Source organism: Lissotriton helveticus, chromosome 6 (genome assembly GCF_964261635.1).
Source record: "Lissotriton helveticus chromosome 6, aLisHel1.1, whole genome shotgun sequence".
NCBI lineage: Eukaryota > Metazoa > Chordata > Amphibia > Caudata > Salamandridae > Lissotriton > Lissotriton helveticus.
Window position 1 is genome coordinate 1,063,710,973 of NC_136067.1, and position 16,961 is coordinate 1,063,727,933.

Here is a 16,961-nt window from a genome sequence, read left to right on the forward strand (position 1 = left end):
ACACGAAAAGCCGATAGTGGTAGCTGACAAGAAAGTGACAAATCGTGACCACACAAAGAGATAGAAAGAGAGGGTGCTAATCCTGGCCAGACAGACTGCTTACAGCGAGTCAAGAGCCAGCAGAGAGGCCCAAGAGATCCCGCCTCCAATCAGACACCAAGGCAATTCAAGAAAAAACAAAAATATCCCTGTCTTACCCCGTGGTCAGCAGAGGAGACCGGACTCTTGGGCACAATCTGTAGCGGTACTCCAGACCCACCACCGGCAAAAACCGTCTTCGTAGGATGGATCAGTGGTCGCCAGCTGAGAGAGGGGAACTGGAGGCCCTTTCGAGCCCCCCTTCAAGGGTGTGGTCACGTTCACTGTGATCTGGAGAACTGTCTCAATAATGCATTGAGAAAGGAGGAACAATAAAGTGAGATGACGACGTTCCACGTTGGAGTGGCACTTTTATTTTCACAAAACACATGTATATCAATAACCATATTGCTAAAGAACACTCTTTAAGAAAACCTGGCTTCACTCTGCCAGAAGTATATGCAAGATATCAGTTGTTTCTAAAATACTGCGATGCAAACAGAAGTGGCTATCTACTAAAATATGAGGTTCAGTTTAAATTAGAAGCTTTAAGAAGACATTAAAACCTGTTCAAGAAAATACTTCGCCTTCACACAACTTTCCTGAAGAGAACCATCATTGCAGGTTTAAGCATTTTGGAAAGAACAAAAATATCAGAGGCTAAGATCCTTAAAAGGTACAATTGAATTTAGCTGGATTATACAGAGTACATTTCCATTAGGCCTAGTGCGTAGAAGCACCTAACTAAGGAGACTAACCCTACAAGATGTGATGCTGCAGAGATACCTTAAGAATGCAAGGGATTGGGTATGGATGGAAAAATACTAGGTACAGTCAAAATTTCTAAGAGATGTAAAGACATTATCTTATTCAGGAAGACATCACCTGATAGAATTAGGCTTGGCAGTCACAAATCAGATATACGGCCGGCCGGAGAACCACCAAAGACAGCTTGGAGAGTTCTGCCTTCTGATTGTGATGGGGAATCTTTTATACCTGAAATTGCAGAACTGACACTGTCCTGACGTACTTTCTGACGCAGGTGGCCTGACCGCATTGTCCTAGGACAGTGGGGGCGGTCAGGTGTCCTAACGGTTGGTTGGCCATGCTTGACCGCAGAACATAAACAAAGATCATTTTGTTCTGTACATATTTCTAAAACTGTATGTGAGACCGGAACTTACGCCAGGTGCTAGTATTGCAAGACGTTGCAGCTGTTATTTCGGCAAGCTAAGTTTCAAAACAATATTTCAGTAAAAAAGTCCCAGTATGTGCCAACTTGTACCAGCTGGGTTTTGTGTACGTGTGTGGGGGCGTTGGTCTTGATGCTGTGGAAAATTACTGTACTTCGTGGTGGTTCAATTTCAGTGCAACAGAAATGTATGTTTAACATTATTGTGGACCTAGTGTATTTTGTTAGCCTAAGGCGTGTCTTTTTGGCCTTTGGCTTGGGTCTATAGTCCCGAAATTCAGGGAATGTGTGTGTTTGTATTTGCTGAATATACATGGCAAAAAGTGAGGGTTTTAAAGCATATTTTCAGATTCTCTCTGGTGGGGCCATATAGGGCCTTGATGCTATTAAGGTTGATAAAATACTTTTCTTGATGGTCAGATGGTAGAACGTGACTTTTAACCTTTCATCACATCCGTGAGATCCGTCTCCGTGGGTAAGTCGATTCCCCCGCCTGCCTCTGGGGTCTCTGGGATCCCTGCCTCCGCCTGCAGGGTACCGCTGCAAACCAAAGTGGGTGCCTCCATCACATCTGTTACAGGCTCCGGTGCGGGAATACCTTCTCTCCCAGTCATCCGTACATCTTCGTCCTCCTACCGTCAGCTTCCTCCTCCACAGTCGGCTTGTTCTGTCTTACCGAGGTGTCGACACTGCGAGGAACCTGCTCCGGTGCCATAGATCGTCCGGCTACATCTGCATCCACGTCCCTCGCTGGTAAGGCTGACCCTACGGGTGCGAGAGGGAACACTCGTACAGGGTAGGTTGCCGTGGCCCGGGGTCCTTGTCTTTGTCTTTACCTTTCGTGCTGCCAAGTTGCCAAGTCTTGGTGATCTTTTTCGGAACATCGCTGGCCTGAGTTTCCGGGATCCCTGAGTTTTTGGCAGCTGCCGCTGCTGCTAGTTTTTTTGTGAGAACTGTACCTCGTATGTTCGGGCAGCTGCAAACCGTGGTGTTGCTGCTACTGCGGGTCCTATCACGGGTTCTTATGAATCCTTTTCCTTCTCCTTGGGCTCCTTAAGTTTCGCTCCTCTCGAAGGCATCCTGGAGAACATGCAGCCCACACGCCTGAAGAGGTAGGTTTTTAAGGCTCTTGCCACTGCAATCTGTCGTGGAGTCTCGTTGATTTGATGCCGATCCCGGCCCCAGTTGAGCGATCTGCTCAATAATCGTAATAGCCAGTCCGAGACAACCTACATACTCAACACGCTTCAGCATCCGCATCTACCATCGTAACCAGGAGGAGACAGGCAGCGCGACTGCTCTCTTACAATCTGCCAGCAGCCATCTTGCCGGACACCGCAGTTATGTGGTATTTAGTGTAATGGAATCCTGTGGAGTGTGATTCTGTGTAATAGAGTGTAATTATGTGGAATGTTTTTTTGTGTTGTGGGGTGGTATGTTGTGGACTTTAATTATGTGGAGCACTGTTGAATTTTGTGGCATGATGTGGAATTGTGTGGTGTCGATTGGATTATATTTATGTGTTGTGTTGCGTAATTGTGTTGTAGAGTTGTATTATGTGTTTGGTGTTGAATTATGTGGTGTGGATTGGAAATGTGTGGAGTTGAATTGTGTGGCATGGAACTGTGCATTGCGTTTTTGGTGACAAAAAAGAACAAATAGGTAGGAGCTAAGCTCCAGATCTGTGTTGTTGGGTGTTAAAAAAAAGAAAGAGAGTTAGAGTAATTGGTGTTGTAAATGAAAATATCTTACCTATGTGTTATGGACTGGCGCGGATGTATGTAGTGTGTAGTGGAATTAGGTGGGTTGATTGGAATTATTAGTTGTAGGATTGTGTGGCGTGGATTTGTGTAGTAGAATTATATGGCATGGTTTGCAGTTAGTTGTATTATATGTATAGCCATTTTGTGTTTTCGACTTTATTGGAATTATGTGAAGTGAATTCTGTGCACTGGCATTTTGTGTTGCACATTGTTATGTAGTGGAGTTTAATTATGTGGTGTGCTGTTGAATGTTGTAGTATGATGTTGAATTATGTATTCTAAATTTAATATATGTAGTGAGTAGTGAAATTTTGTTGTGGAGTTGAATTATGTGGTTTGGTGATGAAATGTGTGGTGTGGAATGTATTTGTGTAACGTTGTATAGTGTGGCATGGAACAGTGAGGTGTTGCGAGAAAATATGTTGAATGGAATTATGTGGCATGGTGTGGAGTGTATTTATGTGGATTGTTATGTGGCATAGAGTGGATTTATGAATGATATTTATGTGGTATTGAGTAGCGTGCAATGAGGTGGAGTTGAATTATGTGATGTTATGTGGCATTATGTAGATTGTAATTATGTTGTGTGGTGTGGAATTGTGTGACGCTGAATTGTATGTTGTGAAATTGTGGCATTGTGTTGATTCATGTGGAGTTGAATGCTTGCTGTCTATCTGCAGCAGTGCTGACTGCATATAAAAAAGCCTTCCCTTTAAAAACGGTGAAAACATCACACTAAAGCTTCAGAAAAACAATGTTAACATTCCTACAATTTCAAGAAAGAAAGCTGCCCTGTTTATAGTTCCTAACTGAGCTGATTTTTTTTCCCGTAACGGAGGAATCCTTTTAGTAGGAACATGTGGGTTATGGCTGTTTGTTTAAAAGAAATAGCCCAGATGTATTGGTTACATCTAATATGCCCTGTTTTCAGTCCTTGAGTTCCCTTGGATTTTGAATTATCTTGTAGACGCTTTAGAAAATAAAGAGATTGAAAAAGGAACATTTTTACAAAAGCAGCTCACTATCCCATAATAAAGAAAAAAAGCTTTTGAAGGTATCATGAATAATTTTTATGATAGGTTAGTAATGTTGGGGTTATCGCGTAAATTTAAAAAAAATTACCAGAAATGGATGATTTTGACAATTTTCCGTGCTGTGTCATATTACAGTAACAGAAAAGCAGCACATGTTTCCTGAAAACAGACATAGGAGTAGCAAGCGTTATATAAATGCAAACCTTTTCCTCTTCTATCCCTCCACTATCCTTCTCATTCCAAAGAACAGCCTAACATTTCCACCGCTCAAATTAATTTCATATTTCACTATACTAATTCACCACTAATCCTTTTGGGATCCGGAGTAGCGTGCTACTCGCTGAAAAATAGATTTGCCGTCGCGTCAGGGGTAGTAAGCGCTATCTAAATGCAATTACAATACAAGCATGCCGTCAGCCAATGAGCCGCTGCATTTCTTACAACAGGTTCATTGCACACTTCTTGAGAATCCAGTACAACCTGCATAGTGTAAAGAAATGGTTCCTTTTGAGTAAAAAAGGATTTACTGAAGAGTACATGATGTTCAAAGATACTTTACACATTTTTCCAAGATCTTGATCCAGCAAGCAACTTTCCCAGATTGGATGTGAAGCAACCATTGTTGCTTCTTCCACGCCACATATCACTTTGTACTAAATTGCCACCTCTTTATTTCAGAGTTACCTCCTTATGTATGTACTCAGTCAGTTTCAAGAGATCTTTCTATGTTAATTTATATGTTTTCAACCATGAGAGGATTGTATTTCCCAATCTACCGTCGATCAGCCTGCTCAGATTTCCTCAAGAGATTAGGCTTCACCCCTCATAAGATCTCCCCATATCTGAACTCTAGTTTGTGTGAATACCCTGCGGATTTACCCTTCTATAAATTTGGGAGTTTCAGGGGATTCCCACATTGATGATCTCTCACTATAATACTGGATACCCCATTTAATCCTCATGTTATACCAGATTTTTGCACTGGATCTCAGAATCGTAATCCAAAATATCTTAAAGTACTCAGGGATGTCAAATTTATACAGGAAAGCCCTGTTCTGGTTTTCTGCCTTTAACATACACCTCCATACCTGCGGTTGTTCCATCCGTAAAATCTGCTAACATCTGGCAATTCTTTAACTGTAATCCCCTATTCTCCAATCTTCTCATTGTTTCAAAGACAACCTAATGCCCTTAGATTCCCAGAACAAATGTGACAGACAACTCAAATTCCAAGGGAATGGTGTCAAAAAGAAATGTGATCTTGGGGAAGATTGTCATCTTGCTCAGGTTTACTCTGCCATATATGGTAAGTGGTAAATTGTTTCATTTCCTTAAAATGGTATCAGTTTTCCTGGTAACCTGAGGCAGATTCTCTTGCGTCCTGTATTATCTGTCTCGCCTACTATGGAATCCTTCTCTTTATCTTGGTAAGACAATGTTCTAAAAAGATACTCCATTCCATAACCTCTGTTTTTTCCTCATTTAATTGATAGCCTGAAAGGGCGTCAAAATCTCTCAATATCAAAAAGGACTAGCTATTTAAGGGGGAGGGGGAGACTCAATGAAGTACGCGTGCCAGCAAACCCATTGGTTTGTTCATGAAGCCCTCACCCACCAACCTAGTTGGTGGCATGCTTCATCATCAGGCCCACCACAGTGACACCGAATGTGTCCCGGGTGTGCTTCAACACCAGGTTACTGCGGAGCTGGTATATTCGCTGAGTGTGCAGTGTAGTGGTAATGCCAGCGGCGAGTTAGAGGCTCGCTCGAAGGAGTTGTATGTATAAAGTAATTTACACAGTGCTGCATACAGGGGTGCCTGCATGTCGTCTTGGGTTCTAGCATGGTGCACGAGAGTATGGTTTTATATACAAAGTGATTTATATAGTGCACTGCGTATTGGGGTGCCTGTGTGCTAACAATGTGCACGAGGGTATGAATTGTGCTGGGTACACTGTGAGAAGGGGAGAGGAGGCAGGTTGGGACACAAGCCACGGTGTTTACAGTTCAAAACCTGATAAGTCTGGCTGTGCATGAGTGGCATGTTCAGTGGGTTAGTGAATTCCACGGGATTGAGTCGTTCAAACCCCCTGTGTGGGTGGATAGTCTATATATCCAGCGTTGTTCTTTCTGGAGGAGGTACTTATCATTGTTTTCTGTTACATTGAACTGTTCAATGACAGTCCATGTAAAGTCATTAGGGGTGTCGTTGTGGGATAGGAAATGATCCGTCAGTTTACTAATGTTCTTGCCACACCGGATGGTGCTTCTTTGTTCTGTCATTCTGGTCCTGACTTTACGGGTGGTCATCCCGATGTATCGTAGGCCACATCTACAGGTCATCATGTATACCAGGTTGGATGAGTTGCAGTTTGTGAACTGGTGTTGCGTCCATGTTTTGCCTGGTTCTAAATTGAGGGTTTTTGATGGTGATAACAAGTGGCAAACGCTGCAGTTATTGCATGGCTGGTGGCCTGTGAGTTTCGGTAGGCCCCAGGCGTTGAGGATTGTATTGTCGGCCGGGGCAGGGTTGGACCTGGGCCTTGTGTTGACAAGCTGGTCTTTAAAGTTTTTTGCTCTTTTGTATGCAAAGCGTGGTTTCCCCAGTTTCTTGTGCCTGAGTTGATGATCTTCCAGTTTCTTTGGAGTTCTTTAGGAGTCCTAACTTTAGGACTCCTAAACTGAGAAAAATCCTAACTTTAAGACTTTCGGTATTCATAGAAGGCATTTAGGAGTCCTAAAGTTAGGAGTCCTAACTTCTGTGAATACCGAAATGAGTAAGTGCCTTCTGTGAATACCAAAATGAGTAAGTGCCTTCTGTGAATACCAAAATGGTAGTAAGTTTAGGATTTTGTCTTAAGTTAGTTCTGTGAATCGGGCCCATTGTCTAGAGGTGCTGTTATTCTTTTTTTAGAAGCCATTGTTGATTGCAATATCTTAATTGAAATAGCTAGACCTCGCATTTTTTTATTTTACTATAGTGGCTTGTTAAAAACCCTGTATATTTTTGAAAAATAGTGACAACCTGCTTTTATATGTTTCTAATTGACTTCTTTCTAATTGGAAGCAGTTTTATATGTATTTGCACTTTCAGATTATTGGTAAAAAATAAGCAGATAGTATAAGAGCTGTTGGTGGGGCTAGTCCCAGAAACTACCTGTCGTGGAGAGAAAATTTTATTTAAACTTGTTATGTACGTCTGTGTATTTGTATTTATATGATATGTGTTTTGTACAATGTATGTTGCTTTTATGATCCTAGAGATCGAAATAAAGCTTTTCAATCAATTGATTCTCTAAATTAGGGACCCTTGTCTCAAGATAGAAAATCTGTTAGAGGTACCAAAGTCTGCTAGAGGTGATTCTACCACATGGGCCAGGCCAGCTACTCCGACGCCCCACTGCTTCTCCATTTCTTAATCAGGCCCTGATGGAGACCCTTACACTGTAGACTTATGACCTGCTTCTAGATGCTTTAATGGGGACCACCTAGGCATACCCTCTTCTGACCTAGACTTGCACTCCTTTCCCATTGTCCCCTTTGAGCCTTGGAAGGGACTGTGAAGGGAATGTGGATTTGAGTTCTTAAATTGTTCATAGTGCTTTGACACGATTTTAAAGTACGAACGCAGGGTGGAGGTAGCTTTAGATTTCGGTCTGAAAGCTCTGTCTGTTCTGCCGTCACCTCTCCCTTTCTCAAACGTTGACCCCCGCTTCCACTCTGAGACTTAATATTTCTTTGAGGCTATAATGCTTATGTTCTGAGAGGCCACTGGCGTAACGAGACTCGAGGGGGCCTCCCTGCAAGGCACGTGGCGAGGCCCCCTCTGGGCTCAATCAGGAGCTCTGCAGCCACAGTTCTGTGCTGAGGGGGCCCTCTGGAGCTTGGGTGCCTCCCCCACTGCGGAGGCTGCGGGGGCCTGTGTTACGCCCCTCAGTTGAGCCTCTACCCACCTCTGGTTGCCTTAACAAGGGAATCCTTGAGGATCTAAGGCTATAAATGTTTTTGCTGTCCAGGTAAGGTACCCCACCTCCTCATGGAATGCGCTTGGCAAAATCCCCCCCCCCCCCCATTAATAAGTCCACTCATATCCAGTATGCAGAGGGTGTCAACTTCTGTCCCTTGCTAGCCGGGACTAAGCCTTCCAACATCCTTAAGGATAAAGTCACACAATGGGGTGCAAGTTCTTCCTTCCTGTACCCCTTCTCAGTGCTCTCCTATAGCTTCTTACTCCAGCTCTTTTCGCTGGCTGTAGCTGTGTCTGCACTTGTGCTGCCTCTGCTCAGACAGCCCAACGTGCCCAAACCACCCAGGCTTCCCCCCTAGCAAAACCTTCCGTGCAGCTGCCCTGCTGTGCTGCAGATGCAGACCTGCCCTACAACAACAAGCCAGCCGCTCCTCCCACTCTGCACCCTTCATAGCCCCAAAACAGGGCTCCGGTGCAGTGTAGAATCCACCAACTTCATGGTGCAGTTTCCCTCTGTCATCTCTTCCTCATGCTCACAGGGTCTATGGGAACTAGTGGTTCCATGGCCTCCCAACAGGCCAGCTCAGCCTACAGCCATGTTCCTCATCCACCCAGGGCCGGACTGGCCATAGCGGGCACCGGGCAATCCCCCGTTGCGCCGCACGGGTGAGGGCCGGTTTTGGGTCCCTGGGGGGTCGTTTTTGTTACAGGGCCGTTTTTTTGCAAAATTGGCCCTGTAACAAAATCGGCCGAAAACCGGCCCCTGCAAAGAGCTCGGTGGCACCTCCAACCTCCCCCCCCCCCCCCAAATGGGGAGGGGGGTCGGCCGAGCACTTTGCCAGGGCCGGTTGTGGTTCCCAGTCCGGCCCTGCATCCACCTCTAAACCTATGGTGAGAGCGCTATATTTACTGCTCTCAGCTACAAAACTTTTAGAAATCAAGTGGATAAAAAGCACACAATCAATAACAATTTCATCGGAAATAGACTAAACGGTTTTATATAGTGTGGGGATAGATCTGAGTTGAGGTACATTTGACTTGTGGTATCAAGGTGGTGATGAATTTCGCCAACACCCTACAGCTAGTAAAAGGTTTTTATGATGAGACATACCCATGCTCAAGACTTTGAGACTTGCAGGGTTTTATGTGAAAACAGCCCGCATGCTCCAGAGTGGGAAATTTGCAAAGCAGATGAGGCTAACAACCTCTGAAGTAGTTAGAGCTCTTGAATGGGTAGAAAATAGTTTGAGTAGCACTCAAAGGCTGGCTAGCTCAGGGTTGTATCGTTTCCAGACTTAAAAAAGAATAATTCAGAGAATCATGAATAAGTGCTGACTGTCTTTGTATTCAATTTCTGAGATGCCTGAAGTGACTCACAAGAGTGTAGACTGCTGGTGTAGAGGAAGGCGGCTCCTCAGGATAGGGTTGAGAGCGCACAGGCTAAAGAGAAGGTTAAGTGACAGAATGAGGGATGAGGGGTGAGGGGACCACAGCATGGAACAGAATTTCTCACAAGCTGAGGAATGGGTCACACACAGGCTGAGGATTGATACTAGGGCATGGGTGGCCCGAGCTCAGTGCTACAAAGCCCATTGGTACCACAGTGGGGAGTATAGCTCACAGTCTCAGCAGTAGGTGACCCACTGGGTAATTGTTTGATTCTTCAAAATCATATACTACTTATAAAACAATACAGTAAAACAGTAGGATCCAGCTCTACATTATGGTGTAAATCTCTTCGATATTGAATTAAAATTCTTCTAGTTACAGTGTTTGAGTCTTTTAGCACCGTATCCATAAATTTGACAATTCTGTCTATCAAGATGCACTCAGAGCCCACTGAACAACAGTGTACACTGTACATTCGTTACACCTTCTAATGTCAACTTTATTAAACTCCGCTTTTAAGTGTTTTGGCCTCATGAAACCCCTGTATGAGCACATAACACTGGCTAAGGACTCGGTCCTTTATCTACGGGAGAGACAGGTGCTCTTGTAAGCAGTAGTAGACTTCCTGCCCACTCTGAGCTACATGATTGGAATGTGCAGGCATCTTAAACGTACAAATAAATATTCGACATGTATAGCTGCTCATATTATTCCTACTCTGACTGCAGCGCGATTTTACAGGTTACTTTGGATAGGAAGACAGGAATTTTACATTTAATAAAAAAAATCGCCGTTTTTTAGCATTGTTAGGTGTTGTGTTATTTTATTCACTGATTGATTGTTTGCTCCAATAAAGTATCTGCTTACTTGCACACTAAAAAACGTACCCACCACACGCTATTTCTGCGTGAATAGTAACTAGTAGGCAGCCATTGCGCCATCTTGGGTGACGGAGAGGCAGGATCACGACCTTCGGCAGATGCCATCTTTGGGAGCAGGGCCGGACTGGGAACCACAACCGGCCCTGGCAAAGTGCTCGGCCAGCCCCCCCTCCCTATTCGGAGGGGGGGAGGGGGGGCCGGCCGAGCTCTTTGCCGGGGCCGGTTTTCGGCCGATTTTGTAACAGGGCCGATTTTGCAGCTATGCTGCAAAAACGGCCCTGTAACAAAAACGGCCCCCAGGGGCCCAAAAGCGGCCCCCACCCGTGCAGCGCACCGGGGGATTGCCCGGTGCCCGCTATGGCCAGTCCGGGCCTGTTTGGGAGGCGCTCTAGTCGTTGCTGCTCGGCTGCTCGGCTGATCATACGGCCAGCATTTTTAAAAGGGGGAAATGCAAGCGCGCAGCGCACGTGCAGCGGGCGTGCCAGAGGCGCGCCAGAGGCAAGCCCGTCTGCGCCCGTCCGCGCCCCGGAGGCGCACGGCGCAGGAATCGCTGCCCGACCAGAAATTGTCCAAGGGCGGATAAAATATGAGAGAGAACGACTTTTGGAGATAGGTAAGACTGCGGCACCCGTGGAAGACGATGGGAAGCCTCTCAGGGAAAGGCTGAATGATAGTCAGTCAATTACGAAGCATGCCGCAGAGGTCTCGGATATGATTGGGGATCTGCGACTTGATGTACTATTCGTAACAGAAACATGGCTGACTATAGAGTCCACCGCTGCTCTGGGATTTGTCTGCCCTTATGGCTATACATTTTTTACATAAGCCTAGGGTTACAGGCAGAGTGGGAGTGATCTTTAAAGAGGAACTGGATCTCAGACTCCTAAAGACTAATGAAGTTGAGGGCATAGAAATGATGGGGTTGCACTATACTCTTTAAGTGGGAACCTATTTACCGGATTTCTATGCTATAGGGCCCGGTGGGGCACTACAGACTACCAAAACCTTTTTGATGTAATTACCAATCTCACGTTGGCCCACTCCAGAATGATCATTCTTGGAGGCTTTAATTTGTGGGAAGACGGGAAGGCCAATAACCATCTGCGAGACCTAAGACATACGTGCACTAATCTGGACCTTATTCAGATGGTGGAAAGTCCGACACATGAAGGGGGACACGTCCTTGATTTGCTATTTTCCAATCAAGCCATAACGAGGGTACTAGATGTAATGCCTCAGACTTGGTCAGACCATCACTTAGTCCGGTTTAGCATCAGGACGTTGCACCTAAGGGACAGTGAAGGTCAGCAAAGGTCCTACAGGTTAGGTAGGGAATGGGCGAAATTAGGTCAGATTAGATCCCCAGTATTTGTCCCAGAGGTCACTCATTTCGACCCCATGCTATCTGTAGGAGAGAACTACTCATTATATACAAACCACATGTCGGCCATCTTAGACCAGGCAATCCCCCTGAAGATGATAAAAAATAAGAGGAAGGCCACGGCGCCTTGGTTTAATGAGGAGTTGAACAGCTCCGCTTGCTCCGTAAGAAGCCGGAAAGAAAATGGAGGAAGGGCTATGGAGAGGAAGATAAAATCGAACTAAGACGGAGACTGTCACATTATAAGGAAAGCATCCTCAAGGCCGAGGCCGACTTCTATGCCAGATCAATTGCCCATGCATCGAATGGGACAAAGCCCTTTTTGAAATCACGAAGGCCCTGTCTGCCCCTAAATTTATGGACAATAAAGTGGCAGCATCACAAAAACTCTGTGATGAAATTGCCACTCACTTCCAAGATAAAATTGCTAAGATTGTGGATAGTCTTACTGCCATCAATGATACTGAACAGCTCAATCCTGTACAGATGGGAGCTGAAGACCAAGCACAACCGGTTTCTCTGAATAATTTTCAAACCCTCCCAAAAGCTGCATTTGATAGTTTGGTAGAGAGTGTATCCTCAGGTTCACCGAATGATCCCTTCCCTACTAGAATATGGAAGTCCTCTGGCCGAGATACTCTTCCTTGGCTGAGGCAGATTTGTAATTAGTCTCTGGAGAAAGGAGAGGTCCCAGAGGAATGGAAAATGCCAGTGGTAACCCCACTGATTAAAAATCCTTCCTTGGATCCATCAATACCAGCCAATTTTAGGCCCATCTCTCTCCTACCCTACCCAGTGAAGATTCTAGAGAAAACAGTTAGTAGGGAACTGTCGGGCTTTCTGGAGGAAAACTCCTTACTTGACAAAGACCAGTTTGGTTTCCGTCCTGGTCATGGGACGGAGACGGCCCTGGTTACAATGTTAGATAACCTTCGGATGCGTGCCGACAACGGGAATGCACCTGTGCTAGTGCTTCTCGATATGTCAGCCGCATTCGATACGGTGAACCATCTTATCCTATTGGAAATACTGCAAAATCTGGGAGTGAGGGGGCGGGCACTACAATGGCTACAATCATACCTGGCAGGACGTCAGCAGGTGGTAACGCTGGCTCCTTTTGCTGCCCGTAAATCTTTAGTCACTCACGGGGTGCCGCAGGGCTCTGCGATCAGCCCTATTTTATTTAATATTTATATGCAGCCCCTGCTCCCTATTATAAAGTCCGCCGGAATCTGCACAGTTAACTATGCGGACGATACTCTGGAAGGTGACAATGCAGTATCACTTGACCGGTTTCAGGAATGCATGCGGAGGACAGCCAACTGGCTTGGCAGTAACTCACTGCAGTTTAACGCAGGAAAGACCGAGGTGGTCTACTGCTCCTCGGGTGGGCCTTGTTGGACCTGGCCCTTTTTGGCAGGTTCACCCCGAAAATATTTGCTTTTGCCTAGCCTGTTTCTGTAACCTGGTGTTGGTGATTTTAGGTCTCTGCGCACTTTTTCACTGTGGTACAGTGTAAAGTGCGTGAGCTCTCTGTGTATGTGTGGTGAGTGACCTGCCCTCCCATAGGAATGCATGGGGAATCTGTGTGACCATGGTAGTTCCTGATGTGTGGGGAGTGCAGGGTCGAGTTTGGTATGTGCGAACTCGTGAGATTGAATGCTGCGTAATGAGGTATGTGGCATGAATGTGTCTAGTGTGGAAGTGCCACTTCTAGACATGGGTGTGCGTGTGTAGTGAGTCTGCTGGCACGTGATTGGCTGGAGCCTGGCTCCAGGAGTGTGCCTGGGCCTGCTTGTGGACTGACTGTCTGGTTTGAGGGTGACAGGGGCTGGGGAGCCCCCAGGAGGTTGTCTGAGTCAGCCCTTGGTTGAATGACTGCATCTGCAACTAGAGTGGTGGGAGGAGATAGCACCTGGGAGTGAATGGGGCTGGGTTTTCCCCACACAATGCTGGCTCCGCCCCCTGTGGTGTGACTGATGTCCCTAGCCTGGCCAGTGAAGGGGAGTTCCCCATAACTAGTTGTAGCTGGTTCTTACATTGCCTACACCCTGCTAGACAAAGGGATTTTTGTGTATAAAAAGGGTGCTGTGACACTCTATAAATGTTCTTGTTTCTGACTTGAATCCTGCCAGGAGCGGGCTGCTGCTTGGGCCCAGGGGAAGGCTTGCCTCCCTGGGCCCTGCCCAGCCCCTGGATACCTGATGGCCCTGGATGCTGGATGGACTTTGTTTTAGGGACCCCTCTGCTTTGCTTGGGGGCTGAAGGACTTCCTTTTGACCCTCCTGCCCTCTGCTCCTAGGAGGGCCTTGTTGCTGGGTCCCTGGTTTCTGAAGGGGGGCCAGTCCTGTGGAGACTGGTGCTGCCCGTGGCCCCAGCGCCTTGAGGGCACTTTATTGTGAATTGCTGGGCAGAGCGCTGTCGTTTTTCCTCTTAGGGAAGCGCTCCTGCCCTCTGTGTGCCCTGAGTGCCGGTGCCCACCCGGCGCCTTTATTTTCCTATTTTTGTATTGATGGGTGCCACCCCATTTATTTACTTGTCTAACGGGTGCTCACCCCATTTCTACTTTTATTTTTGCAACCGAGGGTGCCCACCCCACGAAATCGCCGCCGCCAGCCCGGAGTTTGCCTCGAGGGCGCTGGGCCCGCCTCCCGACCGAGGACCGCGCTGCCATTGGCGGCCCCCAGTCACCGGACGTCAGGCATCTTCTGCTGGGACGGGGGCGGGGCCTGCATGCCGGCAGGAAGTCCCGCCCGCCGCCGGCCCGAGGAAGAGGAAGTGTGGCCTGTTGAGGGGCTCCTGTGTGCTGAGGGAGCCCCGGGAAGAGAAGAGGAGGATAGCGGCTGGTCGTCGGGGCTCCCATGTGCTGGAGGGAGCCCCGGGAGCGGAGGCAGCCTGGAATATCGCCGGCTGCAGAGTCTGCGGCGTGAGCAGTGCTGCGGGGCTCCCATGCGTATAGGAGAGCCCCGCGATGGCACCAGCCAAGAGAGAGAGCAGGCCGACAGCGAAGCGGAGACACACCGCGTCAAGAACCCCGGTGAGTAAGGGGGCACTGCTGTCTCCGTGAAGGGGGCCCTTGTGTAGAGCCCCGAGGCTCGGTGGGGGCATATGGTGTTAGAATCCCCCGAGCGGGACTACAACGAGCATCGCGGCAAGCCCGTCTGCGCCCGCCTGCGCCCTGGAGGCGCACGGCGCAGGAATCGCTGCCCAACCAGAAATTGTCCAAGGGCGGCTAAAATATGAGAGAGAACGACTTTTGGAGATAGGTAAGACTGCGGCACCCGTGGAAGACGATGGGAAGCCTCTCAGGGGAGGGCTGATTAATAGTCGGTCAATTACGAAGCATGCCGCAGAGGTCTCGGATATGATTGAGGATCCGCGACTTGATGTACTATTCGTAACAGAAACATGGCTGACTATAGAGTACACCGCAGTTTGGGATTTGTCTGCCCTTATGGCTATAACATTTTTACATAAGCCTAGGGTTACAGGCAGAGGGGGAGGAGTGGGAGTGATCTTTAAAGAAGAACTGGATCTCAGACTCCTAAAGACTAATGAAGTTGAGGGCATAGAAATGATGGGGTTGCACTATACTCTTTAAGTGGGAACCTATTTACCGGACTTCTATGCTATAGGCCCCCGGGGGGCACTACAGACTACCAAAACCTTTTTGATGTAATTACCAATCTCACGTTGGCCCACTCCAGAATGATCATTCTTGGAGACTTTAATTTGTGGATAGACGGGAAGGCCAATAACCATCTGCGAGACCTAAGACATACGTGCACTAATCTGGACCTTATTCAGATGGTGGAAAGTCCGACACATGAAGGGGGACACGTCCTTGATTTGCTATTTTTCAATCAAGCCATAACGAGGGTACTAGATGTAATGCCTCAGACTTGGTCAGACCATCACTTAGTCCGGTTTTGCATCAGGACGTTGCACCTAAGGGACAGTGAAGGTCAGCAAAGGTCCTACAGGTTAGGTAGGGAATGGGCGAAATTAGGTCAGATTAGATTCCCAGTATTTGACCCAGAGGTCACTCATTTCGACCCCATGCTATCTGTAGGAGAGAACTACTCATTATATACAAACCACATGTCGGCCATCTTAGACCAGGCAATCCTCCTGAAGATGATAAAAAATAAGAGGAAGGCCACGGCGCCTTGGTTTAATGAGGAGTTGAAACAGCTCCGCTTGCTCCGTAAGAAGGTGGAAAGAAAATGGAGGAAGGGCTATGGAGAGGAAGATAAAATCGAACTAAGACGGAGACTGTCACATTATAAGGAAAGCATCCTCAAGGCCAAGGCCGACTTCTATGCCAGATCAATTGCCCATGCATCGAATGGGACAAAGCCCTTTTTGAAATCACCAAGGCCCTGTCTGCCCCTAAATGTATAGACAATAAAGTGGCAGCATCACAAAAACTCTATGATGAAATTGCCACTCATTTCCAAGATAAAATTGCTAAGATTGTGGATAGTCTTACTGCCATCAACGATGCTGAACAGCTCAATCCTGTACAGATGGGAGCTGAAGACCAAGCACAACCGGTTTCTCTGAATAATTTTCAAACCCTCCCAAAAGCTGCATTTGATAGTTTGGTAGAGAGTGTATCCTCAGGTTCACCGAATGATCCCTTCCCTACTAGAATATGGAAGTCCTCTGGCCGAGATACTCTTCCTTGGCTGAGGCAGATTTGTAATTAGTCTCTGGAGAAAGGAGAGGTCCCAGAGGAATGGAAAATGCCAGTGGTAACCCCACTGATTAAAAATCCTTCCTTGGATCCATCAATACCAGCCAATTTTAGGCCCATCTCTCTCCTACCCTACCCAGTGAAGATTCTAGAGAAAACAGTTACTTGGGAACTGTCGGGCTTTCTGGAGGAAAACTCCTTACTTGACAAAGCCCAGTTTGGCTTCCGTCCTGGTCATGGGACGGAGACGGCCCTGGTTACAATGTTGGATAACCTTCGGATGCGTGCCGACAACGGGAATGCAACTGTGCTAGTGCTTCTCGATATGTCGTCCGCATTCGATACGGTGAAACATCTTATCCTATTGGAAATACTGCAGAATCTGGGAGTGAGGGGGCGGTCACTACAATGGCTACAATCATACCTGGCAGGACGTCAGCAGGTGGTAACGCTGGCTCCTTCTGCTGCCCGTAAATCCTTAGTCACTCACGGGGTGCCGCAGGGCTCTGCGATCAGCCCTATTTTATTTAATATTTATATGCAGCCCCTGCTCCCTATTATAAAGTCCGCCAGAATC